Below are 26,795 nucleotides of genomic sequence, written 5' to 3' on the forward strand. Positions count from 1 at the left end.
GTCTAAGGGCCTCTGTGAGTCTTGGCTCTCTGCGGCTGTGCTGACGATGGCGGCCACGCTGATGAACTTTCACCCTGGGAGTTGTTTTTCTCGTGACCTTGGCGGCGGCGCGAGGCTCTGAGTGTTGCTCTTCATGCGCTGGGTCGAATCGCGGCACACCGAGATGTCCACTCAGTAGCCACATCCATCGCGGCTGTTCACACGTCCGTTCATCGTCAGCCATGCTCAGTCAACTGCTGGAATAATGCCTCCCCCCCCCCCCCCCTCAATGCGGATAAGAGGAGCGGCGACCCACTGCTCTGTAGAGTAACATTGGTATAAACGCTTGTTACAATATGAACAGCGCATTGAAAACGTGTACTATTTTATGTATTGTTTACAAAGTGTGTTCACAAATCCACACTGAGAAACACGATGATTGACAGAGGGGTGTAATTTATGTTTTCGATAGTGTATTTAAATAGACGTACTGCAGGTAAGTAGTTTCCAGTTTAAATGCATAGTTTAACAAGACAACACTTGCCACCATCCTTCAAACCCATTGGTGAAAAAGAGCAAAGTTTTTGTTTACATTATAATAAAATGTTTACATTATAATAAAATGTTTACATTATAATAAAATGTTTATGCGAGAGCCGGGGGCTTACGGGACCCCGGGGTCCCGCCATGAGGTTCATATGCAGCGTATGTTCCTGTGGGGAGCGGTGGCGCAGTGGTTAGCGCACCAGACAATATTCACGAACGAGCGCTTCTCCCAACAATCTCTTAAAAGGCTATATGGGAATATTTGTCTTTATACGTGCGTGCGCGCGCGTGTGTGTGTGCACGTGCGTAAATTTGTGCCCATGATTTTAATATAAAAATGTGACTTGAGGAATAGACCGTGGGGCATTGTGGGGGGGAGGGGGGCGAGAGGCAGGGGCGAGTAGGGGGCAGTAGGGGGCGGGTGACCGGAGTAGGGGGTGGGGGGGGGGGCTTCATTTCTTTCTGTGCCGAACAATTGAGCAGCGAACACAAGGGGGAATGAAAGCCGCATTAAATATTTAACGGGGGGTGGATATTAGATGGAAGTGTGACACTTCTCGAACCCATACCTGACCCTGGGGGATTTCACGATCCAAGGAGAGGGAGCCCTTTATTTATTTGTCGGTGGGTTTTTCCCCCCATCAATTTTCTTTAGTGGTAAAAATGTATTTTTTAATCCCGAACGGAAATAAAAAAATAAATAGGCGACGTTTATAGATTGCTCGCAGAGAGATCGAGTGGATAAATGGGACTCGGAAGAGACTGTGTTTGTTTACATCATGGGGCCTGGTGAGACATAAATAAACAAATGACGCATTCCAATGATCACTTTGTTCGCATTAGCATATGAAGAGTTGTCATAATAGTGTATTTCGAGTACCAAACAAACACCCTCTTCAATAGGCCAGTGGAGGTCGCGGCTGATGATGATGATGATAGGTATGTGGGACGTAGCGAGGGCAGGCAGTGGCCCCGGTGTGTAACTACCTCGCCTCGTTTTCAGGAGGTCGTGGGTTCGATCCAGACCCTGACACTTGTATATTTGGAGTTTGCACGTTCTTCCCGTGGTCGCGTGGATTTTTCTCCGGGTCCCATGGTTTTTCCCTCCACATTCAGAAACATGCCTTTAGAGTACAGCATTTGGCTGCTATAAATTTCTACGTGATTGTCCACTTCGTTGAGCTATCATTTGTGGCCAGGTCGCTTCTGAAAAATAGCTACATTAGCTCGGTGGGTCTTACCTCGTAAAAATAAAAATAGTTGAATAGTTCGTTCATTCTTTTCGGCAGCTCAAAGCCGTGCGGAACACGTGCCCGGTATGCTCCCAGTGTAGTGAGTGGTGGCGCAGTGCTCGAGTGCTCTGCGCTACGAACCCGGTCAACCCGAGTTCGATTCCCGCTCACGGCCAAACACCAACGACGATTCCCTGAACCGGTCGTGGGCCTCTCCTGGGTCGACTCAGCCTCAAAAAAGTCGTTGGCGAGGCGTGTGAACCATCGCTCCTTCTAACTTAATTTTGTTTTATTTTACTAGGTAAGGCCCACTGAGCTATGTAGCTCATTTTTTCAGAAGCGACCTGGCCACAAATGATAGCTTAGCGAAAGAGACTTATCATGGAGAAACTTATAGCAGCCAAATACTCTGAACGCACGTTGAGTATAAGTGTGGAGAGATAAAAAAAACGGCTACAGGGGAGAGCATGCAAACTCCAAATATATCGGCGTCAGGGTCGGAATCGAATCCAAGACCTCCTGCATACCAGGCGAGGAGGAATAGCTAAACTAAACTCTCTCTCTCTGCTGAAGCCCTCTCGTCGTGACTAGCAAACCTCGACATTGAGCATCTCGCTCATGAACACATGGCCCTCGCGCGTGGATGGAACAAGAACTGGGGAGAAGCTATCTCGAGGCGCGCGGGGCAACCTGTGCGTCGTTTACTCCGAGCACTTTTATTTTGCACGGTTGTATTAAGCCAATAGCTGTCACGCCAATTGCATTTGCGACACACTTGGGTATCGACCGCATTTTATAGCCCACGCAACACCCGTGCTACACACGCACACGCACACATAAACACACCAAAGACAAAGATCCCCCGTGTAGGCTTAACAGACTGTCGGGGCAAGTGCTGTGTATTTTTTAAACACTTATTGAGGCTGGGAACGGTGCGCAAAGAAGAGGTGGCGTGGTGCTGGTACCCATTTAATGCTGAGCCGACCTAGGGGTGACCCAGTTCAAATAGTCTCCCCTGATAGTAGCCATAGCTGTATCCAACTCATTCCACGGGGTATGTAGCGCAGCGCACTCGTCATTACACTACCGCTCCCCCCACTTACACACACCAAGACACAAAGACACAGATCCCCGTATAGCCTGAACATACTGTTGAGGCAAGTGCTGTTAGCGAGCACTTCGGAAGGCCGGCACGGCACCCAAGGCGGTGGATGGCCAGCGCCACTCCCGAGCGCCTTTGTCTCTCCGGTTGTGATATTTTCTTACACACCGCACCAGATACTCATTTGAGACTTGAGCTGACCTCGGGAAGACCCAGGACCGATTCAAATAATCGTCACTGGTGTTTGTGGCCGAGAGGGAGAATTGAACTCGGCTCGCCGGGTTCGCAGTACAGCTCCACTGTGCACTGCGTCACCTCTCCCCACAAACACACACAGACAAATATTCCCTGTATAGCCTTTAACAGACTGTTGGGGCAAGTGCTGTTAGCGAGCACTCCCCCCCCCCCCCCCCCACACGCACACACGCGCGTGCACGCGTGCTGCCAGGGCACGGTGGGAATCTGTGTAATACTCACAGGCAGTTCTTCAAATGTGAATCGGCTTCCAGATTAGTTAATTTATTGATCTACTTAAAAAGTCTCGCTAATGCAGGGATTATTGACTTTGGGGAGTTATTCTTGCTTACTGCTGTGGACCACCGGAGAACATTGGTGAAGAAAGATAATACAGCTCTCTCTCTCTCTCTTTCTCTTTCGTTGAGTAGGAAATGCCCCCCCCCCATCCCGCGTTATTTGTGAAGGTATTTTCCCTTCAGGCGGATGCAATGTGTGTGCTGCATCTACGCTGAACTTTATTTCGCACAGTAGGTAGCCGGCCGTGTTCGTCAGAGGTGCGCGGCAAAGGACAACAAACTGGTCACGAAAAGCAGTCCTGAAGAAATGAGTTTTCAATCTCGCTATAAAATTGCACAACTCCCAGCGGCTTCCTGATATATCTGAAGGAAGAACGTTCCAGACGGTCGCAGGAGCGCTTCTGAGAGCGTGAACGTTTTTCGTTCCATGGCCAGCAGCCAAAGCTGCTGCCGCTGCTACGAGGATGATCGGAGTGTCTCGTGATTGTGGCGTGGCGGTTAGCGCACCGCACCATGAATCCAGCCACCGGAGTGCAATTGCGTCGTGAGAAACTTGATGGCTTTTTAGGGCCCGGATATTCCACCTGAACGGGAGGTAAATCACAAACGCTGTGCGGTTGCCTGTGTCTGCGTGTTTGTCTCTCCGTGCGCCTCGTGTCTCCACGTGTCTCCACGTGTCTCCACGTGTCTTTGTGTCTCTGTGCCCTTGTGTCTGCATCTGCAAAAGGACCCTCGTGAAAAAGCGTCTTGAGTCTCAATTAGACTTTTTTCTGGGTAAACAAAAGTCATGATGACAAAAGGCAAGGCTCGTTGTGCTATTATTCGTGCATTTCCCCCAGCTGCCTCCATCTATCGTGGGCATGTTTGTACAGTTTATCAAATTTCCAAAATATTTAAGTGGACATTTCGTCTCTTTCGCGTATTATCCGTCTCTCCACGTGACAACAACACGGAAATATTTCTTACTCAACTCCATCAGCCACACGGCCTCTCTCGAAATGCATAATCGCAGCAGCATTATTTCAAGACGAGAAAAACTCTAGAGCGGTTTCGACACCGCAGTGACCATTCCATTCGGCAGTCAGGCTCGCTTGAATCAATGCTGGCGAACTGCCCGATCTTACAGGCAAGGACCCCCCAGTCTTTCCGATATTTAGGGTACCGGTCTGACGCAAAATTATAATTATAACAATACACAACTCAGAATAATCACGCGCGTTAAGGCGGAGAATACATTTCCCATAATTACGTGGAGTATATACAATTACTTGACGATATGAATACAGAACAGTGGTGTGGGGGGGCCTCGCTGTTCATCGCAGAGTAAAGAGAAGCATGCGCACAGGATTAGAAGTCTGCCATACTCTTTCAATTTCTAGCAATTAATGTGTAATCACATGACCGCCGACGCTGTGAATATTCCGGCGCGGCATGAATTAAGTGGCACGGCCAGTCGTCAAACGCGGCTGCTGAAATTCTGAATGCGCCCTTCCTCTCTCTCCGTACCCTCTCAGTACCCCTCTCTCTCCCTGTCTCCCTCTCCCTACCCTCTCTCCACCCACCTCTACCTGTCTCCCTCTCGCTACCTCTCTCTCTTTTTTTACGATCAGTGGAAACAAAAAGATGCTCGGTGTAGTCGGAACTTTGCTTCGTTCATCATTTCGTATTTTTTTTTATAATAACTTTGCTTTATGTAAACCCCCACCTCTCGCTCACTATCTCGCTCACTCTCACGCTCACTCTCTCGCTCTCGTTCTGCATGCAGCCCTTCTCGCAGTCCGAAGGCCTCCGACGGGTAGCTCATAACTGCATGCAGAGCTCCCCGTCATCTCCCATTCTCACTCTCCCTACCCTCTCTCCACCCACCTCTCCCTGTCTCCCTCTCCCTACCCTCCCCCTACCCCTGTCTCCCTCTCTATATCTCCCGTTCCGCTAACCGGGATTCCCGAATGCGATGTTCTGCGTGAGACACAGACGTCAGCGCACGATTACCAGGTTTACAATTATATCTTTAAATAATAATAATAATAATACTACTGCTGCTGCTGTAATAGTGAGCATTATTATAACATATTTACTCATTCAAATAATAATATTAATTCTATCACTGCGCATGGTGGCAGCAATGCGGTTCGGGAGCTGAATATCAATGTCGAGCCCTGTTGTATATATCTGCTATATGTGTCTGCTGTATGTGTGTACGTACGTTGAACTTCTTTCGCACCGTACGTAGCCAAACGTGCTAGTCGGAAGTGCGATGCCGAGAGGGCTTCAGCGGAGACAGTTTTGTTTTCCCTCCTCCGTTGAAGCGAGTGCAGACTACAGTCGTCTCCTGCGATATGGCCCAAAATAATAACTATAATACGTATTCGTCTTATTATATATGTAAATAATCATTTTAAAGTTCATCTCCGTTCTTTTTTTTTGCAATCCACTGCCGGATCATGGCCTCACCCCCGTGCGTTTCATCGTCGCTGTTGTGTGTGCGTGTTTTTTTTACATACTTCACCATGCTGGTCAGTGCCGGTTGTAGGGGGTGGTGGTGGGGATGGTGGGGGTGGTTGGGGTAAGCGCGCCGGGGAGGGGAGACAGATATCACTTTGCCACTGATCTTAACTCAGTGGCAAGGAAATTGAAATGGGTTCGCCAACTTCATGGCGCAGTGTGGGTGTGCCGAGTACTCGTGCGTTGTGTTACTTGATCTTTGCGAGGGCTCATATGAACCTTCGCTTTGATTTGGATAGGGAGAGCAGGGGACGGAGGGTTGCCTCGTGAGAGTGAGGCTAGCACGAGCGTTTTTGCGGCTTGCTTCTGGTTAGGTGAAGGTCTGGCACTCGTGTTGGGTTGGTTGATTCATGTTCAGGTCAGTACTGGTGTGGCGAGTTTGGTTAGGGGCAGGTGTGGTACTCGTCTTCAGCTCAGCGGTTAGCGGCAGCGGTAGGAGTGGGGCTGATGCCAGTGTGTGTGGCTCGTAGGCTATGGGTAGGGGCAGGGTCCCCTGGCTCGCGTGCTCCGTGGACATCCTCCCGGGGCCCTGCTCCACATCGCACTCCCTTATCCTCCTCGTCGTCGTCGTCTTTTCAGAGTCTCGACGCCTTCCGCGTGTGGTTTTTGCTCAGCGCCACGCCGTCTGCTCCCGGCATCCACCGCCAGCAGTCGCGCTGATGCTGCTCCTGATGCCGCTGCCGACTTTGTTAACAAATCACTTCTCGCGTCGTCGCTGCCTCTTCCTCTTCCTCCTCCTCCTCGTCGTTTATATTAAAAATGAAGACCTCTTCGTGGGACGTGACACCACCGCCGCGTTTGTTTCGTATCCACCAATTTGAAGAGCTGAGAGCCCCCTGTTTAATATTCGCCGTCAGTGCCCCCTTCTCCTTTTTCTGGCGGAGGCGAGCAAGAAGCTCATCGCTCTGCCATCCCATTTACACGAATCCCACAAGGCGCTTTGCAGGAGCCAGCAAATCCCGCACCCTAAGCTCTCCGCCGGGACGCCTCCGCGTTAATGGGCCAGATGGCCGCATTAAAGACTGCGTTCGTGCCTCCCCCATCTCTTTTTTTTGTTTCAAGGCCCGGCGGATTCGGTCGGTACCGGCAAGCGTTCCTTCGTCGTCGTCGTCGTCATGCTTTTCTTTCCTCGTTTTTCATTACAACTGGAACATTCGCCGTACAGCCACTGAATAAAATACATTGCCCGACAACAACAACAACAAAAATCAAACCCGCGCGCAAAAAAAAAAAAACCTCCCGGGGTTATAGAATCTGCTGACTCGGACGTTTCCTTCCGTCTTGGCTCGCGGTAGTTTAATTACCACAAAGATGGAGATGATCCTCTCGACGTGGCGCGCGCGGTCGCGTGAGTGCCGCTGTGGTCTGAAAATGTCACCTCGGGTCACTGCCTCTCGTCGCTTTAACCCGCGATCTGCCTCTTGTCCAGGAGGACAGCCACTGTCCTGGGAAATCTGTAGCTCTTCCCATGGACATTGTCAGCGGTAAATAATAATAACAACAACCGCTGGACAACACTGTGAGCAATGCCTCTAAATGTATCATGGGACCTCCTTTGCCAGTACCAAAATATGAGAATAGGTTTCCCTATTTTTTCTGGCAACAAAACAGGTGTTAAGATGTTATTACACCAAACTGAAACCTTTTGCAAGGAATCATGTCTGCATTACCAAGGCTCACTGAGCTATGTAGCTGTTTTTCAGAGGGGACCTGGCCACAAATTATAGCTCAACGGAGTGGCTTATCATGTGGAAGTTATAGCAGCCAAATATTCTAAACCAGTAGTTCTTAACCGTAACAGCAGCCTGGCACCCCTTTGGTTCCCAATTACATTTTTTAAATATTATTAATAACACGTAGGTGTGATGAAACAAAGAAGTTGTAATTACGTGCCAATGCTTAATTTGTCTTTCGATTATTTCACTTCTAAATCAAATCTGGCCATGTCGCGCACCCCCAGAAAGGGCAACTCGCACGCCCAGAGGGTGCAGCGTGCATCCCAGGTTAAGAACCACAGCTCTAAACAGGTGTGGTGACACAGGATGGGTCACTGGGGCACGTAGCGCTGGTTCCTGGTAGAGAGCGGGATTGTGGGTGTAGTAGCCCGCTCTATCCAACAGGGCAGGTGAAATGTGTCCACTGGAGCGCGTAGCGCCGGTTGTTGGCAGAGAGGGGAGATCTGAGGACACAGCAGCCGGTCTGCCAGCAGGGCACGTGATAGGCCGAGGTAAGGGATGTAGGGTAAAGGTGGCAGAGGGGACACGCGGGGGGAAGCCCAGAACTTTCTAGTAGGTTCCAGACGAGGGCGTGGCCGAGGGCGGAGCCAGGCCACGCTTGGGAGGAATAAAAGGAAGGTACCGACACTGGGTCGGGGCTGTCTACGCAAGTCTTCGTACTCGTCTTCACCTCCTCGGCGTTGTGGGTCAGGTAGTGTGCCAGCTGTCCTGACCCGTGTGTACTGTGGAAGTGTAGAATCAACGTGTGTGCCTCCCACTATGAGTGTCTCTAAAGTGACTACTACAGAGGTAAGGCTCACTGAGCTGTACAAGCTATTTTTTCAGAAGCGACCTGGCCACAAATGATAGCTCAACCAAATACTCTTGAACGCACGTTGAGGCTAAATGTGGAGGGAAAAACTGGAGGACACGGGGAAAAATCCAGGCGACCACGGGGAGAGAGACATGCAAACTTAAAATATACAGCAGGCGTCAAAGTCGGGATCGAACCCACGACTTCCTGTATACCAGGCGAGGTAGTTAACATCTCACCACCACGGTGCCATTTATGCACCCGGCACACCGCATCCAGTATTCCTTTCGCCATGGATTTTTCCACGTCGCATACTCTGGTCTAGCAGTGAATCTGTAAACATATTCACCATAGAAATGTGTTGCCCGATCTTCTAACCAAAGCTACCTTCCACCGTTCTCGTTCACGCATTCTCTCTGCCTGTAGTTCAAGCGCTGCGTGTCGGCCCCACCCACACAATGAGCCCCCCCCCCCCCCGGCCTCACCCCCCACCACCACCGCTATTTCCACCCACTTTAAAGGTTAGGGGCCATCCATTTAGTCTGTACGCATGGAGGGGGAAGGGGGGTTTAACCCAAATGCGTACGCTTGCGTATGGGAGATCTACTGACAATGTCCGTACGCATAGGAAACGGGAGGGGGGGGGGGTGAAGCCTCGATAATAATTTGTCTACATTGGCCTTCAAATGAGTTAGATAGTCCGGCGTTGGACTGTTTGCTTAAACACGTTCATATGATTAAACCTTTATCGTTTCTGCTTGGATTAAATATCGGCCATTCTATAGGATTCGTGGGGGGGGGGGGGGGTGCGTCAAGCGAACATACGCAGGTGGTGGGGGGGGGGTGTAAAAAGTACGCGTGCCTACAGGGAGGGGAGGAGGGGTCAAAGGGGGGGCAGGCTGGGGGTGCAGGCTGGGGGTGCAGGCTGGGATGTGATGTGTGGGACGTGATGAGCCTGCTAGGTAATGCTCCATGACAATGTTGGGGGTGGGGGGCTGGGGTCATTCCTGGGTCACGACCCCCCCCCCCCCGCACCGCGCCCCCTTCACCGAGCGCCGTCACGCGCCGTCATCCCTTCTGGCGGCGCGTGGGACCCGCCGGAGCGGTGGTCGTGACCGATCAGCGGGGCTATCAGTGCGGAGCAATTACATCGATTCCTATCTGTTCCGTCTTGAATTATCGTTCATATTGCGCGTAATTATTGTTGCATCCATTATTTGTGGGGTGTTGTTTTTTTATATTCTCGCTCCCTCTCCCTTTGCTTTGACTGATGCCGGTTCCGCCTCCAGGAACCGCGTTTTAAATGAGATCTCCTTAGAGCTACCCTTTATGAATATTTCAATTAATGAATGCATTTATAAGTAAAACTTATACATTATGTACAATGGCACATATGTATATTTTTTTATATTTTAACGAGCGTGCGCGCACAGTGACATATGCACCCATCCGATGTAATGTGTGTGTTTTTGGGCAGTGTTTGTGTACGCGTCTGTGCATGCCTTATAGTGGGGAGCGGTAGTGTAGCGGTTCGTGCACTGCGCTATGAACCCGGCGACCCGGATTCGATTCCCGCTCACGGCCAACACCGTTGACGATTATCTGAACAGGTACCTGGGCCTCCCCTAGGTCGACTCAGCCTCAAATGAGAACCTGGTGCGGTGTGTAGTAAACATCCGCCCCTGGGGAGACAAAGGTGGTCGGGCGTGGTGCTGGCCACCCACCCCTTCGTGTGTCGTGCCGGCCTTCATAGGTGCTCGCTAACAGCACTTGCCCCGATAGTCTGTTACAGGCTATACGGGGGATCTTGGGTGTGGTCTTTGTGCTCCCAATCCGTAGTAATGTCGAGTCTTGTAGCATTTAATTTCTTGGCTATTTTCCCCAATTTTATACCTAAACAATCCATTCAGATTTCTCTGGTACACCACCAGTGTTAGAGAACAGCCCACGTAAGCAGATATTAGAGAACTACCTCTGAGATCCATTCAAGTCTGTATTCGTCTCTTCATGTCATTTCAGTGAACCCGTAACAGCTTCTACATAGAAATCTTTGTTTCCGGATGGAGGTATTTAAACGGCGTGGAGGGCAGTTTGACAGCAGTGTGCCTCACAGCCAAAAAGACTTCGGTTCGATTCCAAACTCGGGCACCTTTCTGCGTGTAGTTTGTATGTTCTCTCTCTCTCTCTCTGTTGTGCAGGGGCGGTTTCTTCATTAGGGCGATTAGGCGACGCACCACCAATGTCATTGAACCACAGAGTCACGCTAGCCGTCACTGCAGCCTCTGGATATAGTCCAATCAGCGTCATGTCACGTTCTGTGGAGTACCGCCTCTTTTTGGGCGATTTCACTCCGGCTGAGAATCGCCCCAAGTGGCCCCTTAGACTTACATTCAAAGATGTTTTTTTTCGAACGGGGGCGCTCCAATGCATTCTCTATGGCTTCCGGGAGGGCAAGCCCTAACGTGCTTACGTCATCATACGTGCTTACGTCATCATACGTAAGCACGTTTCATCCAACAATATAATTTGTGGCCACCTAGTGGAATCTTTAATAAAATAAACTTGAGTGGTTTGTTTTAATAGTGAGTATAGAAACAAACAAGATGTATTGTAAGAGTCGCTTTATTTTTCATTAATATTAAAGAAGTGAAGTTGCCTTTACATGCTTAAGCTGTTAATTTATCCATTGCATGGGTGGACCTTATCCTTATCAATCATCCAGACATTTGCCCCCCCTGAGAGATTTTGCAGGAGCCGCCACTGCTGTTGTGTATGGGATTCCTCCAAGTTGTTCGGTGTTCTCCCACAGCCAACGCCACCCCCGCACCCTCTCCCCATACATTGCTACTGATACCGGGCAAAAACTGGAAAATCATCTGTAAATTACTCAATTGGGATCATTACACATTACATACAACAACAGCAGCAGCAGCTGCATTGCCCGCCACTGCAAACACTTGGCAGGACCCTCCCGAAAAAAACCCGTCTTGAGATTGGGTGAGGCTTTCCTGGCTAATTAAGCGTAATAATAATAATGATAATCACCTCCCCCACCTTCAACCACCACCCCGCCCTCCGCCCCAGCGGGCTGTCTGGTAATCGAGCGGCGCTGGGAGTCAACGTTCTGTCTCGGGGTTCAGTTTCATCGGAGTGGATGCGAGCGCTCGCATCACAGCAGGACATCCCCAGCCAGGGCCGGCCCACCACGCAGGGCATGGTGGGGACAGGGGGTGGGGGGTGGGGGGGGCACGTGACGTGCCCTGCGTCTGAACTCGCATTCGCGGAATTGTGGCTCTTGGAGCACGCGGAGTTGAGGGGGGCTGAGCGGGGGGTGGGGGGCGAGCAAGGAGGGCAGTGGGGGGGGAGAGCTTATTCTGTGACCGCTGCCAACCTCAATATCAATATCCGCCACGCGGGTGAGGGGCGGCGATGGCTTTTGCTTTGACATCCGTCAGAGCTTAAGCCGGCGGCGAGCCCCAGACGCGTTTTGCATCAGCGTTAGAAGTTGAGCGGTGGTGGAGGCTTTTGGGAGGGGGCTGGGGGGTGGAGGAGTAGTAAGGGTTTGGGGGGCGGCTGGTTAGGTGGGAAGGGGGGGGGGCGGTAGGCGATGGAGAGGAGAGGCGCGTCGGCGATTGAAATGCGATATTGGCCTCCTCGCCGACGCGGGCCCGGGGATTGAAGCCGGGGCAATTGCTTGGCGCGTTGCGGGAAAATCAACAGCCACCTCAATCATCGGCAAGTCATGGCCAATGCCATGAATGAGACAAACCGGGCAATTTGAAGAAGATTGCCTCTTAGCAACCAAAGGGCAAACAGTCGTTTCGCCGAGCACGAGATCATCAGTCAAGAGGAGCGCACACTCCGTCATCTTAGCAGGCCATCGGTGTCGCCGGCGCTTGCGATGGTGACGGCGATGATAACGGAGTTCGACGCTTTCCGACGAAGGGTGAACGGACGCGTGGACGCATTCGCTCCCTGGTCTGTAACATGTGGGTCACGGTAACTCTCCTGGGAGATCATGCAATGGAAGTGGAACGTGAGTAACCAGATCTGTGTTGCTAAACTAAACTATCCTTTTTTTTTATCAGCTAATGCTCACTGAGCTGCGTAGCCCTGATTTTCAGAAGCGACCTGGTAACAAATGATAGCTCAAAGGAAGTGGCTTATCATCATATGGAAATTCATAGCAGCCAAATACTCCTCTTCTTGGTTCTTTCGGTAAAGTCACGTAGAAGGGAAGTAATAAAATAATAAAAATATAACATAATATTTTAATATTTTATTTTTATTATTTTATTACTTCCCTTCTACGTGACTTTACCGAAAGAACCAAGAAGACGAATCCCTGCAGTCACGAAAGCTTTAAATCCAAAATTCAGCCAAATACTCTTAAGCGCACGTTGATTGTAAATGTGGAGGGAAAACTGGAGAACCCGGAGAAACATTCACGCGACGACGGAGAGAGAGAGAGATACAAACTCCAAATATAGAGGCGTCAGGGTCCGGAACGAAACCCACGACCTCCTGTATCCGAGACGAGGAGGTTCACATCTCCTAGCCACCGTCCTGTTGGGGTTCTTGCCTTTTATGTCTTGGAGAAAACCGCTGAGACCGTGTTAGAGAGAGGGGTGGGGGGGGGGGGGTGATTGCTGCTGCTGTGCGAATTCGCTAAAATATACATTTGTGGAGCCGCGAGGCTGGATACCACGTGGAACACACAAACCCCTGTTTTAAAATTAATGTTCTAAACCACAGGCCATCCGTCACGGTTCTTATTTTATAATAAATTAACACGTTGCGACAGGATTATTATCAACATGATTACTATTTGAATTTTGACCAAGCAGCTTCTGTTTTCACCTGCTTTTGGATTTGTGCATCCGGAGAGAAAGATAAAAATAGACGCGTGAAAAAGTCTGCTGCTGCTGCTGCATTGAAGAATAGATTAATGATAACAACAACAACAAAAATAGTAAAAAAAAAGCAAGGCTTCAGCTCTCTTCCTTTCTCTCTCTCTGTCCCTCCCGCTAACACGCTTTGTCCCCCGGGGTCCATCCATTATCCGTTACACAAGGTCGTTTGGAGAAGTCTCTTGCAGGGGCAGTGCGCTGTGATTAATCCGCCCCCCCCCCGTCACTGCCCGCACCGCTCACCCATTATCCATCGCCCCCCCCCCCTTTCCTCTCCGACACGGATTTATGCCCAGATTTCTTGATAACGCCTTCGCCGGGAACTGTACGTCAGAAATTAAAGTCGCCTTTTAAGGGGGGGTGGCGATGCCAGAGAAATCAACGTTCGACTCGTGGCCGGAGCACTTCTCCATCGGCTGCTCGCCAGAGCAGCATCACCAGCCCGCAACGGCCTGGCATGGACATGCGAGAGGGGTCTTTGTCTATTTTTAGGTTTTTTCGGTAAAGTCACGTAGGTAAAAAATATATATATTAAAATTAATAAAAAATAAAATAAAAATCACGACGTTTCGGAGGCAACACAAGCTTCCGTCTTCAGGTGGAACCGTCACAGCACGATTGCTGCATCAAGTAAGAGCCTCTTTACCGAAAAAACCTAAGAATATGAATCCTTGCAGTCACGAAAGCTTCAAATCTGGGTCTTTGTCTCTCTACAGGGAGACAGGGTGGCGGGGGGGTGGGGCTTGACAAGTGGCGGTGACGCAGGGACACAAAGTCATCAGCGATGGCTCGCGCGAGAGGAGACGCCTGGGAGTGGTGGCAAGGGGCTTTGCTTTGGCCGGCTCTGCTCGATTTGGGGGCGACCGACAACGCGACGACAACACAGCCCTAGCGTGCGTGACCTCTTCAGCCATTTTTCGATTTAAAGCTTTCGTGACTGCAGGGATTCATCTTCTTGGTTCTTTCGGTAAAGTCACGTAGAATGGAAATAATAAAATAATAACAATAAAACATAATAAAATAATTCTCACGACGTTTCGGCCACAACGCAAGCAGCCGTCCTCAGGTGGAGAACAGGTCTGTCGAGACATTCAGACTGTCTTCTCGACAGACCTGTTCTCCACCTGAGGACGGCTGCTTGCGTTGTGGCTGAAACGTCGTGAGAATTATTTTATTATGTTTTATTTTTATTATTTTATTTTCTCCAGCCATGTCCCCCTGGCTACTTGTTGTTGGAGTTGTCACTTTCAGCGAGAAGTGGAACCCTCGGATGTCGCTCTATCGAAGGGACGCAGCCGCAGCCGCGGTGGTGTCGTGGTTGGCAGCACATTCGACTCGCGACCGCCACGTGCCGCCCGGGTGCGGTTTGATCTCCCGTCGCGCCAGTTGACGCAATGTGCGAGTTTCTTAAATTCTCCCCCTCGCGCGGCCCCGCCCTGAAATCGGGCTCTCTATCCGACTTCGCCCCTCCTCGTAGCCTTGACCTCTTCATTTCCATGAATCCTTTTGGTGCATGAACGCGTCTGGCCCCTTTGATGCCTCCTCTAGGATGACCCAGCCTTAAATGAGAACCTTGTGCGGTGTGTAAACATCGCTAGCACTGGGGAGTGGTGCTGGCCACCCACACCCTCGTGGTGTAAACAGCCTTCTCTGTCTTGATTTGAAGCTTTCGTGACTGCAGGAATATCCATATCCCTTGGTTCTTTCGGTAAAGCCACGTAGATAGAAAATTAATAGATCACGATGTTTCGATCGTAACACAAGCAACCGTCAGCAGGTGAGACAAACACAGCAGGAGAACTGCTGACGCAGGAGCCTGATCTGGTATACAGGAGGTCGTGGGTTCGATCCAAACCCTGACTCTTGTATAGTTGGAGTTTGCATGTTTCCCTCCCCGTGGTCGCGTGGATTTTTCCCCGAGTCCTCCGGTTTTTTCCTGCATATTTAGAAACATGCGTTTGAAGTATTTGGCTGCTGTATATTTTCACGTGATAAGCCACTTCCTAGAGCTGTCATTTGTGACGAGGTCGCGTCTGAAGAAGGGCTACGTCGCTCAGTGAGCCTTACCTGGTAAAATAAAGTATAACAATTTGTTTAGCCGCATGCAAACTTTGTTGGCCACATGGACAAAAAAACCAACAATAACAACAAATCTTACGCGGCTTTAATTGTGAATATTTTCCATTTAAAAGGGCACATACGGGAGTAAAATTTGGTGACAGTGAAACTCATAATCCCGTGCGCCGCTGGAGACTGGAGCTCTCAAACCCTGACGTGTGGATTAAAGGTAACCGCAGGAATAAGAAGCAGACGAAAACATCTCAGGGGAGGGGCTTTACAGTAATTGCTGACATTTTATTTAAATCTACACTGATGGCCTTTGCTGAAAAATTGATATCCACAATAGCCGAAAGTTCAGCTGTTCAATATGCGGCACTCATGCGCGTCGATGTGTGTTCCCAGTAGGAGCCTCTCACACACATACGCGCGCCCGTGTGTGTGTGTGTGTGTGCTACATGACCCAGCCAACGCAGCCCGTGAGCCGCTCCGGCAGGCAAGGCTGCGTTGGCTGGGTCATGTAGCCCGCATGCCCAGCCACCGCATGCCTAAACAGCTTTTGTTCGGCCGGATCGAGGGGGCTAAACGGGCGCGGCACGGGCTAGAGAAGAGATGGAGTGATGTGGTACAGGAGGACGTGGAGCTGAGTGGACTTGCCGATGACTGGTACCAGCGGTGTCAAGATCGGCCTCAGTGGAGGAGGCTCGTGAAGGACGCTACTGGGCAGTTGGAGGCAGTCGCCCTCCAACAACAACGGAGGGCGGAGGAGCGACGCTCACAACAACGAGCGGAGCGCCGGGTGGCTAAAGCACAGCAAGTTGGTACAGTAGGGGGCACATGTGGTGCATCAGCCAGTCATCTCGGTCATCTCGGTCAGTCGACCCGTGGCACCTGGGTCTGCCCCGTGACCTCCTGCCAGCTGGCGTTCGACACTTCACGTGGCCTCAAGGTGCACTTGGCCTGGCACAAGCGTCGTGGTGACGTCACCGCCACTTAGTGGCGAATGGCGGTTGTTGTTGTTGTTGTTTGTGTGTGTCCACGTGTCGGGGAGTGGGGGCGTAGCGGTTAGCACGCTGCGCTACGAACCCGGCGACCCTGAGTTCAATTCCCACTCGCAGGCAAGATCAGTGATGGATATCTGAACCGATGCTGGGCCTCCCCATAGGTTGACTCAGCCTCAATTGATGTGGTGTGTAAACATCGTCACTGAGGAGCCAAAGGCGGCCGGGTGTGGTGCTGGCCACCAAGCCTCTCGTGTGCCGTGTCGGCCTTCATAGGCACTCGCTAAAAGCACTTGCCCCAAAACCATGTTCAGGCTATAGGGGGGATCTTTATCTTGTGTGTGTCACCATTCATCCTCGCAGTGGCTTTTGGCTGACGATCAACCACAGACAGTCACCGCATCGCGAGCTTTCAGATGCGCTTCTGTGGCCGTCTGGAACGCTCTTCCTTCCTGATATTAGGAAGACACTGGAGCTATACACTTTTAAATCTAGATGGAAAACTCATTTCTTTAGAACTTTTTTTTCTGTTTAATTTGTCGTCCTTCCCCCGCACCTCCGATTAGCACGGATGGCTACGTGCGAGAGAAGTCCAACATGCACACAGAGTACATACATACAACGAGACGATCTCATCGCTCCGTCAAATCGGACGCGTTTCCCTCCCTTGGGCTGCCACTCCGTCGTCAGTCTCGACCACGTGGCCATCGATCCCGCAACAACGACTTCGCGTCCTGCCCAATTCCGTGTCCCCTACACACCGCAACAATCATACGTGCGTCTCCAACCTGCGTATGCTCTCTAGCCCACGTGTTCCTCTTGCTGCCTCTCAGCGTCATTTCCAAGGATGCACGAGAGTGAGTTTCATAATAATCATTGTCATCATCATCGTGAGCCATGATCCATCCATTGCCGGATGAATGCCTCTCCAAGCCGTCGCCATATCTCTCGGTCCTGCGATGTTTCAAGTTGTTCCCTTGCTCCATACGCGTGGGGTATTGTCCTGCTGCTGCTGCTACAACACTCCACGTGATCAACCTCTTCGTTGAGCAATCATCTGTGATGGCCAGGTTGCTTTTGAACAAGAGTGGGCACTTACCTGGTTGGTAAAAAAAAAATGTTTATAGTTGTATTATCCTTCGCATACTTCTCATGATCTCGTCACGTGTACTACCCTTCGCCGGCCGACTACTACAAGGGCACAGTTGGTCCGCACCGAAGGCAATTCCTCGTTGGGACGACGTCTTTCCTGTTTCTTTATTTAACAAACAAACAAATAAGATTGATTGCATCATGACGTACGTAACCAAAACCATTTAAATACATCAATTTCGCTGCGCCGAAAGGCCGGCTATATAATGAATGTTTGCATCGTTTGCGGGAGTCCCGCTGTCTGATCCAATCATTAGCGTGACCCCGTGGGCCCCGTAACCACACGCTAAGTGTCTAACCGCCTCCGGCTGTGCAAATCGCGCGTGTGCAGGAGGTGAAGCCGAGCATGGGTGTGTGCCGTTGTGTGTGTGTGTGTACTGTTGTGTGTACTCGTGTGTGTGTGTGCTGGTGTGTGTGTGTTGTGTGTGTGTGCCGTTGTGTGTGTGTGTGTACTGTTGTGTGTGTGTGCTGGTGTGTGTGTGTGTCCGTGTGCTGTTGTGTGTGTGCCGTTGTGTGTGTACTGTTGTGTGTGTGTTTACTGTTGTGTGTGTACTGTTGCGTCTGTGTGTGCTGGTGTGTGTGTACTGTTGTGTGTGCTGTTGTGTGCGTGTGCTGGTGTGTGTCTTGTTGTGTGTGCGTGTGTGCTGCCGGGGCGGTAGTGTAGCAGCTAGCGTGCTGCGCTACAAACCGGGAAAACCGAGTTCGATTCCCGTTCTCGGGCAACACCGGTGTCGATTATATGAACCAGTCTTGGGCCTCCCCTAGGTCGACTCGGCTTCAAATGATTACCCGGTGCAGTGTGTAAACATCGCCGCTGGGGAGCCAAAGGCGACCGGTTGTGTAGTGCTGGCCACCCACCCCCTCATGTGCCGTGCCGGCCTTCATAGATGGTCACTAACAGCACTCGCCCCAACAATCTGTTCAAGGCTATACGGAAGATCGTTGTCTTTGTTTGTGTGTGTGCTGTAGCCGGGGTGCGCTGGTGTAATGCTGTCATCTGACATATGCTCTCAGCTTATTTCGAAGATGGATTTGTGCCCAGGCACAAACACAAAGACAAAGATCCCCCGTATAGCCTTAACACAAGGACAAGTGCCGTTAGCAAGCGACTATGAAAGCCGGCACCGCACACGAGGGGGGTGGGTGGCCAACACCACGCCCGGTCGCCTTTGTCTCCCGAGCGGTGACGTTGGTACTGATTTGAGACTTGAGTCGACTTAGGGGAGGCCCAGGACCGGTTCAGATAATCGTCACTGGGTGTTGGTGGCCGTGAGCGGGAATCGAACTCGGGTCGCCGGGTTCGTGGCCACTGCCCTACCGCGCACGGACACACAACGAGAAAGACGCTGCAAGTTTTGGTAGGGGGCCATCCGTTCAGTACGTGCGCATGGAGGGGGGAGGGGGGGTTAACCCAAATGCGTACCGCTTGCGTATGGGGGGTCTACTGACAATGTATGTATAGGAAACGGGGGGGGGTGTGAAGCCCTCGATAATAATTTGTCTACATTGGCCTTCAAATGAGTTAGATAGTCCAGTTGTGGACTCTCCGTTTGCTTAAACACGTGAATATTATTTATCGTTGATCGTTTCTGCTTGGATTAAATATCGGCCGTTCTATAGGATTCGGGGGGGGGGGGTGCGTCAGGCTGTACGTACGCGTGGGAGGGGGGAGTGTAAAAAGTCTGCGTGCCTACAGGGAGGGGAGGAAGGGTCAAGTTTTGACAGATTTTTGCTTACCTACTCAATGGATGGCTCCTATCGTGACATTTTCGCCGACGTGTGCCAAGGAGTCCGGCTGCACGCAGCTCGATTCACCGTTCGGCTCTGACGCCTCGAGTATTGACACAACCTGTGACTCGTCACATTTTGCTTCCTTTATTGCTCCGTGTCGCTAAAATATCAGCGTTGTATTTTTATTTCACAAGATTTTTTTCTATTTTACGGGAATGTCCTCTTTCTTTCTTGTTTTTTCTTCACGGCAAGAGAATGCTCTTGCCTAGCTTCGTGATCCGGAGGCGATCCGAACTGTCCGTGACAAATCCGTCAGAGGTGTCGTTAATCCTGAATTCACAGGGACAGCCGCCGGCTGCGAGGTCAGAGTGTGAGACGCTACGAGGTCAGAGTGACACGGCATGTGAGACGCTGTGACGTCAGAGTGACACCGAGTGTGAGACGCCGTTAGCTTGATCTATCCAGCTGTGGATAGATCATTGCTGATGATGGTGATCATGATGATGATAGCCACAATGATGAAGTTTCAAAAAACGCCACCAATTAAAACAAAAATAAAATTAATTTTCGCCCTTGTGAGAAAACTAACTTCTATTCCAAATACAGCTACGGCGGCGTCTGTGGGTGTATGTGACACGCATTGTTAGGAAATATGTCACGGAGGAATTAGCACCCTCGATCGTATCGCGTGTGATCTTTGAGGGCTGAGACGTGGTGGTGGGGGGCTGGAGGGGGTGCCAGAGAAAACGCTCTGAGTGGTGTCGGTGAGAATGAGAAAACAGCATCGATCCGGGAGATGGCAGGCGTGGATGGGGGGGGGGGGTAGAAACATCTCACGTCTCACATCCGCTGGCCGACTTGTAATTACTACCTCGGGCGCTAATGAATCCGCCCGCTAATTGATTCCCGGCGTTACGAGATACGGCCTCATTGCTAATTCGCCCTTACGATGACGACGGAATCTCGCACTGCGTTTTTTTACAAACCCACCCCCCTCCACCCCCACCCCGACCTCCACCCCCCTCCACCCCAAAAAAATGTCCATGCGACGTGACCTTGCGCCTGCCACTTGAGAAGTGTGCACGCCACGGGCTGCCCTCGGCGATAAACGACACGTGCGTGTGGGTTTTTTGTGTTTTTAGAGGGAGCGGTGGCGCAGCGGTTGGCGTGCTGCGATACGAAACTAACCGACATCGACCGTTGTTGAACTCTGTTATTAAGTTTTATTTAAGCAGGCAAGGCCCACTGAGCTGTCGAGATCTTTTTAAGAAGTGACCTACCCCAAACAAAGCCTATCTCCGCGAAGTGGCTTATCGTGTCGAAATGTATAGCAGTCAATTACTCTAAACGCGTGTTTTAGTCCAAATATGGAGGGGAAAACTGGAGGACCCGGAGGTAAAATCCACGCTGCTATACATTTCAAGCCACTTCCGTTGAGCTATCATTCGTGGCCAAGTCGCTACTAAAAAAATAGCTGTATAGTTCAATGGAGCTTACCTGGGTCAAATAAAAATAGTTTATAGTTTCGCAAAACAAACTTGAACTACTGATGATCCCCGCTAGCGGGTTGCCCCGGCATACCGTGACGACAGCAATCAGCTGATGCCGTGTGGATGTTTGCGAGATGTTTATCGAGTAGATCCCCCCCCCCCGACCCCTCACGCGTGTATTAGCCCGTCACAAATGAACCCCTTCTCGTGCCAGCAGCCGCCGTCGCGCCCAACAAACTCGAGACGAATCATCTCGCGCCCCGAGAACAATGCGGAGAGCGACGTCACATGTTCAAAGGTGCCACTTGACACATGCGTTTGTTTTTAGCTGTGACGCCAATCACAATGAACTACGTGATCCCACATCACAAAGAACCACGTGATCCCCCATCACAATGAACCACGTGGGCCCCAATCACAATGAACCACGTGGGCCCCCATCACAATGAACCACGTGATCCCCCATCACAATGAACCACGTGATCCCCCATCACAAAGAACCACGTGGGGCCCCCATCACAATGAACCACGTGATCCCCATCACAAAGAACCACGTGGGGCCCGCATCACAAAGAACCACGTGAGCCCCTATCACAATGAACCACCTGAGCCCCCATCATAGCATGGGGGCCGCGATGGCGAGATGCTAACTCCCGCACCTGGTATGGAGGAGGTCGTGGGTTCGATCCTGACCGTGATGGCGGTGTATTTGGAGTTTGCGTGTTCTCCCTGTGGTCGCGTGGGTTTTTCTCCGAGTATTTCGGATTTTCCCTGCACATTTGGAATCAACATTCGTTCAGAGTATTTGGCGGCTATAAATTTCCACGTGATAAGCCACATCGTTGAGCTATGGTTTGTGGCCAGGTCGCTTCTGAATAAGAGCTATATAGCTCAGTGGGCTTTACCTGGTACAATAACAAAAATTGTTTACTTTTAGTTGTATGTGCTGGCTGTGGTGAAGCTAAGTTATCAATTAATGGCCAACATTATTTTTGACTTGCCAAATTTTATAATATAGTTTTGTTCAACTCCCTCTGCCCCCCCCACCACCCACACACTTTATTTATTTAATATTGCTGGGGACAGCAGATCGATCAAAGAACCCGTGTTAAAGCCTGCCATCACTGACACCCTATCCCTTTGATCGATGGGGTGTTCAGCCGAGACTTAATATATGAACATTATTGCGCCGCGCTGTCTCTCTTTCATTTTATTTTATCTGTCTGTGGCCCGGTGGTATGAAGGGCAAGAGGATGGGGACGATAATTCAGTCTGGGAGTAGGCAAAAATGAAAGGAAAAAAAACCAAGGGAAATCAATGGCTCATTGGGCTCAGGACTTAATCGGGTCCTTACACATTTATTTTTATATTTATCAATGCGCCGAAGGAACGGAGAGATTTGGGATACTTCCCAGCCATTTGCAGTGTGCTCGCCGCCACTGCCAAAGTAACCTTTAAGTTTTGGACCACATTTCGTGTTCTTGCTGCTGGAGAGAGAAACAGAAGCGTTGCTTGACTCGTTGAGGAATCTACCTGGACGATTTGGCAGCGCTCAGGACTTGCGGATCCAGAGGTCGGCGGTTCGGATTCAATCTCGCTGGCGTGGCCTTTGAAACAATGGGGGGGGGGGGGAGCGAGTTTCTTAAAATCTCATCACCGGTCCCCGCTCACGTGGCGAGCCGCCCATCACAACGCACGTGGTGACCGCTGAGAAGATTTAAAATGCGTGGAGCAAAGAAAAAAGTGGCACTCGAATGATGATGAATGGGTGTTCACCGCTGAGGTCGCTACGACTTAGCGGACTCAGAAACGCGGTTGACAGGTTGCTTGCAACCACAAAGGGGTTGGGGGGGGGAGGGCTCATGCCGCGCAAAATCACGGCCGCAAAAAAGAAACGTGAGCGGAGAGGTTTTCACGGTTTTTTTTTCTGCGGTTAATGTGAGCCTTAATTACACAGCGTGTCCTGCCGAGAGAGATGGGTTGGGAAATAAATAAATAAACGCTTGCCAATCTAGGCCTAATTAAATTAGACATTTCCTCGGAGTGAAAGTTGCGGGGTTTGACCGCACGACCTCTGCGCCCCACGCCCACCGGCGGCGGAGCGCTGGAGGTAAATTTATCCTTGATATTTACTTATCTTTTGTCGAGCCGGAGTCTCTCAACGTGGGAGCAATTCCCTGGCAATTACTCGCATTTGACATCGGGGGCCCCCACGGCTGCCGGTTCAACACAGTCGGCTACGGGCTCCGCGAATCGAGCGCTGTGTGCTGCCAGCGAATGGGGTTTGGTGGGTCTCTCACCGCGCCGATGTCACCAAACTGCCCTCCCGTGGGCGTCGAGAAGTTGCCCGTGACCCGGCGCAGCGACGTGCAGACCGACCTCCAGCTGTGTGTGCTCTCTCCGTCTTCCTACCGAATGTATGGGGTGCTTCAAAAAAATGTTAACATTTGCATGGGACTATCGTTTTCAATGGGAAAAGAACGGATGATTCACTGCAACATGAACGCAAATGTATGTTAATAGCTTCAAAAAGTTTCCACAAGTTCGCCGTCATTGTCAACGCGTGCCTGGGATCTTCTCCAGACGGTCTCTAGAGCCCAGAGGCGGCACATTTCTCGTGGTATTATTGCAAATTCTCAGAAGTGTTAAAAAACACATTTTTTCAGCACCCTGTGTGAACACTAATTAATTGTCTGAAAGCGTCTTTATATAGAGAGGACCGCAGAGCTTGGAGGGGGGTGGGGCGAATTTGCCGCCGGCTCATCACCTGGTTGCTGCTGCTGCCCTTCCCGTTTGTCTGTGATTCTTCCTCGTGCCCCCCCCCCCCCCTTAGTCTCTCTCTCTCTCTCTTCGAGAGCGAGTAAGCGGATGGTATGCGGCGGCGCGTTACAGGTTGAGGATTAACACGTCGGAGGCTATTCGCGACCAATATCGTCCATAATAGAGGGTTTTTTGTGGTTAGATCGCGTACATATATAATGTGTCGTTAAAACCCGCCACCACGCGACACAACCAACTAGTCTACGCCTCTATGTAAGGAACGAAACAGGTGGACTTCTCCACAAATCTGGCTGTCGCCTGATGAAGCTAGTGGTAATTACTGTCGAAACGTCGTACTCAGTTTGTAAATGTTGTAGCTTGGCTCTCCAACACACCGGTGTGCTGTATTGGCCACGTTCTGCTTACGTGACAACCCTTACTCGTTGGCTGTGTCGGGTGGTGGCGGGTTTTAACGACACATTTATATATTTACGCGATCTAACAAAAAAAAAAACCTCTATTAAGGTTGAGATCATTATAGATATTCTTCCACGAAGTTTTTTTTTTTAAAGCGAGTCCACACGAAAACTCCTGGTAATGTAGCTTTATTATTCCACCGACGCCAACACTTGCAGGGCACGACCACTTTCTCTTTCCCAGAAGTCCCGAGCCATTATCTCACAACCCCTCGTGACCGCATGCCCGCACCTGCGATTAGCACGGTTGGCTACGTGCGATGTGAATTGAGTTCAACTTACATGCATACGATGGATGCTATCGACGGGGCGAGCAAATGTCGATTGTCGCTCTCCCGGTCTCGAGAACAACACCAACACAATGTCACGCTGACTGCATGGGAATTACGTCAATTTCGTTGCAGGAAATGAATGACTTTGTATCACATTGGAAACATGTTTTCTCCTCTGGGTCTATGTTGTGTGTCTCTATCTGTGTGTGTCTCTGTGTTAGCTCTCTCTGTTTGTGTGTCTGCGTGTCTATGTTGTGTGTCTCTATCTGTGTGTGTCTCTGTGTGTCTCTCTCTCTGCTTGTGTGTCTGTCTGTCTGTGTGTCGATGTTGTGTGTCTCTATCTGTGTGTCTCTGTGTTGTCTTTCTCTGCTTGTGTGTCTATCTGCGTGTCTATGTTGTGTGTCTCTGTGTGTGTGTCTCTGTGTTGTCTCTTTCTGCGTGTGTATCTGTCTGTGTGTCTATGTTGTGTGTCTCTCTCTGTGTGTCTGTGTTGTCTCTCTCTGCTTGTGTGTCTGTCTGTGTGTCTATGTTGTGTGTCTCTCTCTGTGTGTCTGTGTTGTCTCTCTCTGCTTGTGTGTCTGTCTGTGTGTCTATGTTGTGTGTCTCTCTCTCTGTGTGTCTCTGTGTTGTATCTGTGTGTCTATGTTGTGTGTCTCTCTCTGTGTCTCTGTGTTGTCTCTCTCTCTCTGCGTGTGTGTCTGTCTGTGTATCTATGTTGTGTGTCTCTATCTGTGTGTCTCTATGTTGTCTCTCTCTGCTTGTGTGTATATCTGTGTGTCTATGTTGTGTGTCTCTCTCTCTGTGTCTGTGTTGTCTCTCTCTGCTTGTGTGTCTGTGTGTCTCCGTGTCTGTGTTTTGTCTCTCTCTCAAATTTAGTTCTACCTGATGACGGTTGCTTGTGTTGCAATCGAAACGTCGTACTCTATTATTGAATTTATTTTCTTTCTACGTGACTTTACCGAAAGAGCCAAAGAATAAATCTATTATTATTATCAACTTTGCAAACGGAGAGGAGACCGCACCAGGACACGGGAGGGTCGCCCCACTGCGTTCGGTATCGGTGAAGGGATCTGAAGAGCAACTAAAGCTCTGATTTGGGCAGAAAGAGAAGCAGAGAGGAGAGAAAGTGAAGGTGTCACATTGTTTTATTCCCCCGTCTATTTAAGAGCGAAACAGGAGGACTTCTCCACAATTCCGGCTGCCGCCTGATGAGTCTGGGGTGTGATGACCGATAAGACGTCGTCCTGTACTCGAATTGTAAATGTTGTGGGTTTACTCTCCGACACAAACGTGTAGTGAACTAGTAACTGATTGGCACGGTTTGTTCACGTGACAAACCTTACTAATTTGGCTGTGTCCGGTGGTTGACGGGTTTAACGACATATGTATGATTATGATTTAAAGCTTTCGTGACTGCAGGGATTCATGTTTTTGGTTCTTTCGGTAAAGTGACGTAGAAGGGAAATAATAAAATGATACAAATATTTTTATATTATGTTTTATATTTGTTTTATTTTATTATTTCCCTTCTACGTGACTTTACCGACAGAACCAAGAATATGACACATGTATGTTTACGCCAACTAACCCTACAACAAGAAAGCTATACCGGTTGCTTCATAACACTTATATGGGACTGTCGTTTTTAATGGAAAAAAAATAACATAGTATAATATACTATAACAGGATAACAAATGTATGTCAATCGCTTCAAAAAGTCAAAAAGTCTCCCACTTGTTCGCCATCATTGTCAACGCGTGTCTGGAATCTTCTCCAGGTGGTCTCGTGAGCCCGGAGGAACATTTCCCGTGATTTTGTCGTGCCACATTCTCAGAAACGTTAAAACATTTTTTGAAGCACCCTGTACATATGGAGAGTACAAAGAGTGACGACCGGTACGGTCCACGACGGGGTGAGATGATGAACTCAGCCAGTGACCAGTCACGGGTAGGGATGGAGGGGGTTGCTTCCTCTGAATGCTTTCATCTGGGCGCGGTGCCACCAAAGAGACCCACGTGACTGACTCCTGCCAAGGCGAAGGCTCGATACGCCGGGACCTATGCCACTAATGATCTTCATCTCCCGTTGTTTGGGGCTTTTTTGTGTTTTCTCTTGAAGGCTTTTTGATGTTTGGAGTAACACGACCACAAAAAGTTACTGTTTTTGTTTTCAACATCGACCCAATTCTGCAGTGCGTTTTTATTATTTTCTTTTATTTCATCCTTGTAGGTTTCCCTTCGGGCCGTCGCCGCGTGTCGCCGTCAATGCGACGGAAAAGATAACGGGGAGAGCCGCGTGGGACACGACGGTGGTGTCACACGTGTCAGACGTGTCACTCGCGGAGGTGACGATTGGTGCCACGATAATGCAATCGTGAGTGTGTGTGTGCGCAAATCTCCGTGAAAGCCCGCTGCACGGTGCTGAAGGATTTTCACAGGCCGCGTGATTTATCCTCCTTCCCGTGTTGATAACGCCGCTAATTAAATCAACTGCTCAACGAGAAATGTCCTTTGCTGCAA

The 26,795-nt window shown here is 50.2% G+C and overlaps 1 protein-coding gene across 2 annotated transcripts in view; it reads left to right on the forward strand.

Annotated features, from left to right (window-relative positions):
- The window catches only part of KHDRBS2 (KH RNA binding domain containing, signal transduction associated 2), a 130,589-nt gene that overhangs the window by 99,160 nt on the left and 4,634 nt on the right, over positions 1 to 26,795 (forward strand). For both annotated transcript variants that reach the window (XM_061568955.1, XM_061568954.1), the window contains exon 12: positions 26,506 to 26,649. The gene's annotated coding sequence lies outside the window, so the exon portion shown is untranslated. The remainder of the gene's footprint in view (positions 1 to 26,505; positions 26,650 to 26,795) is intronic.

The sequence above is a fragment of the Lethenteron reissneri genome, chromosome 42 (assembly GCF_015708825.2).
Source record: "Lethenteron reissneri isolate LAM-NWPU_2019-01 chromosome 42, ASM1570882v1, whole genome shotgun sequence".
In the NCBI taxonomy this organism is placed as follows: Eukaryota; Metazoa; Chordata; class Hyperoartia; order Petromyzontiformes; family Petromyzontidae; genus Lethenteron; species Lethenteron reissneri.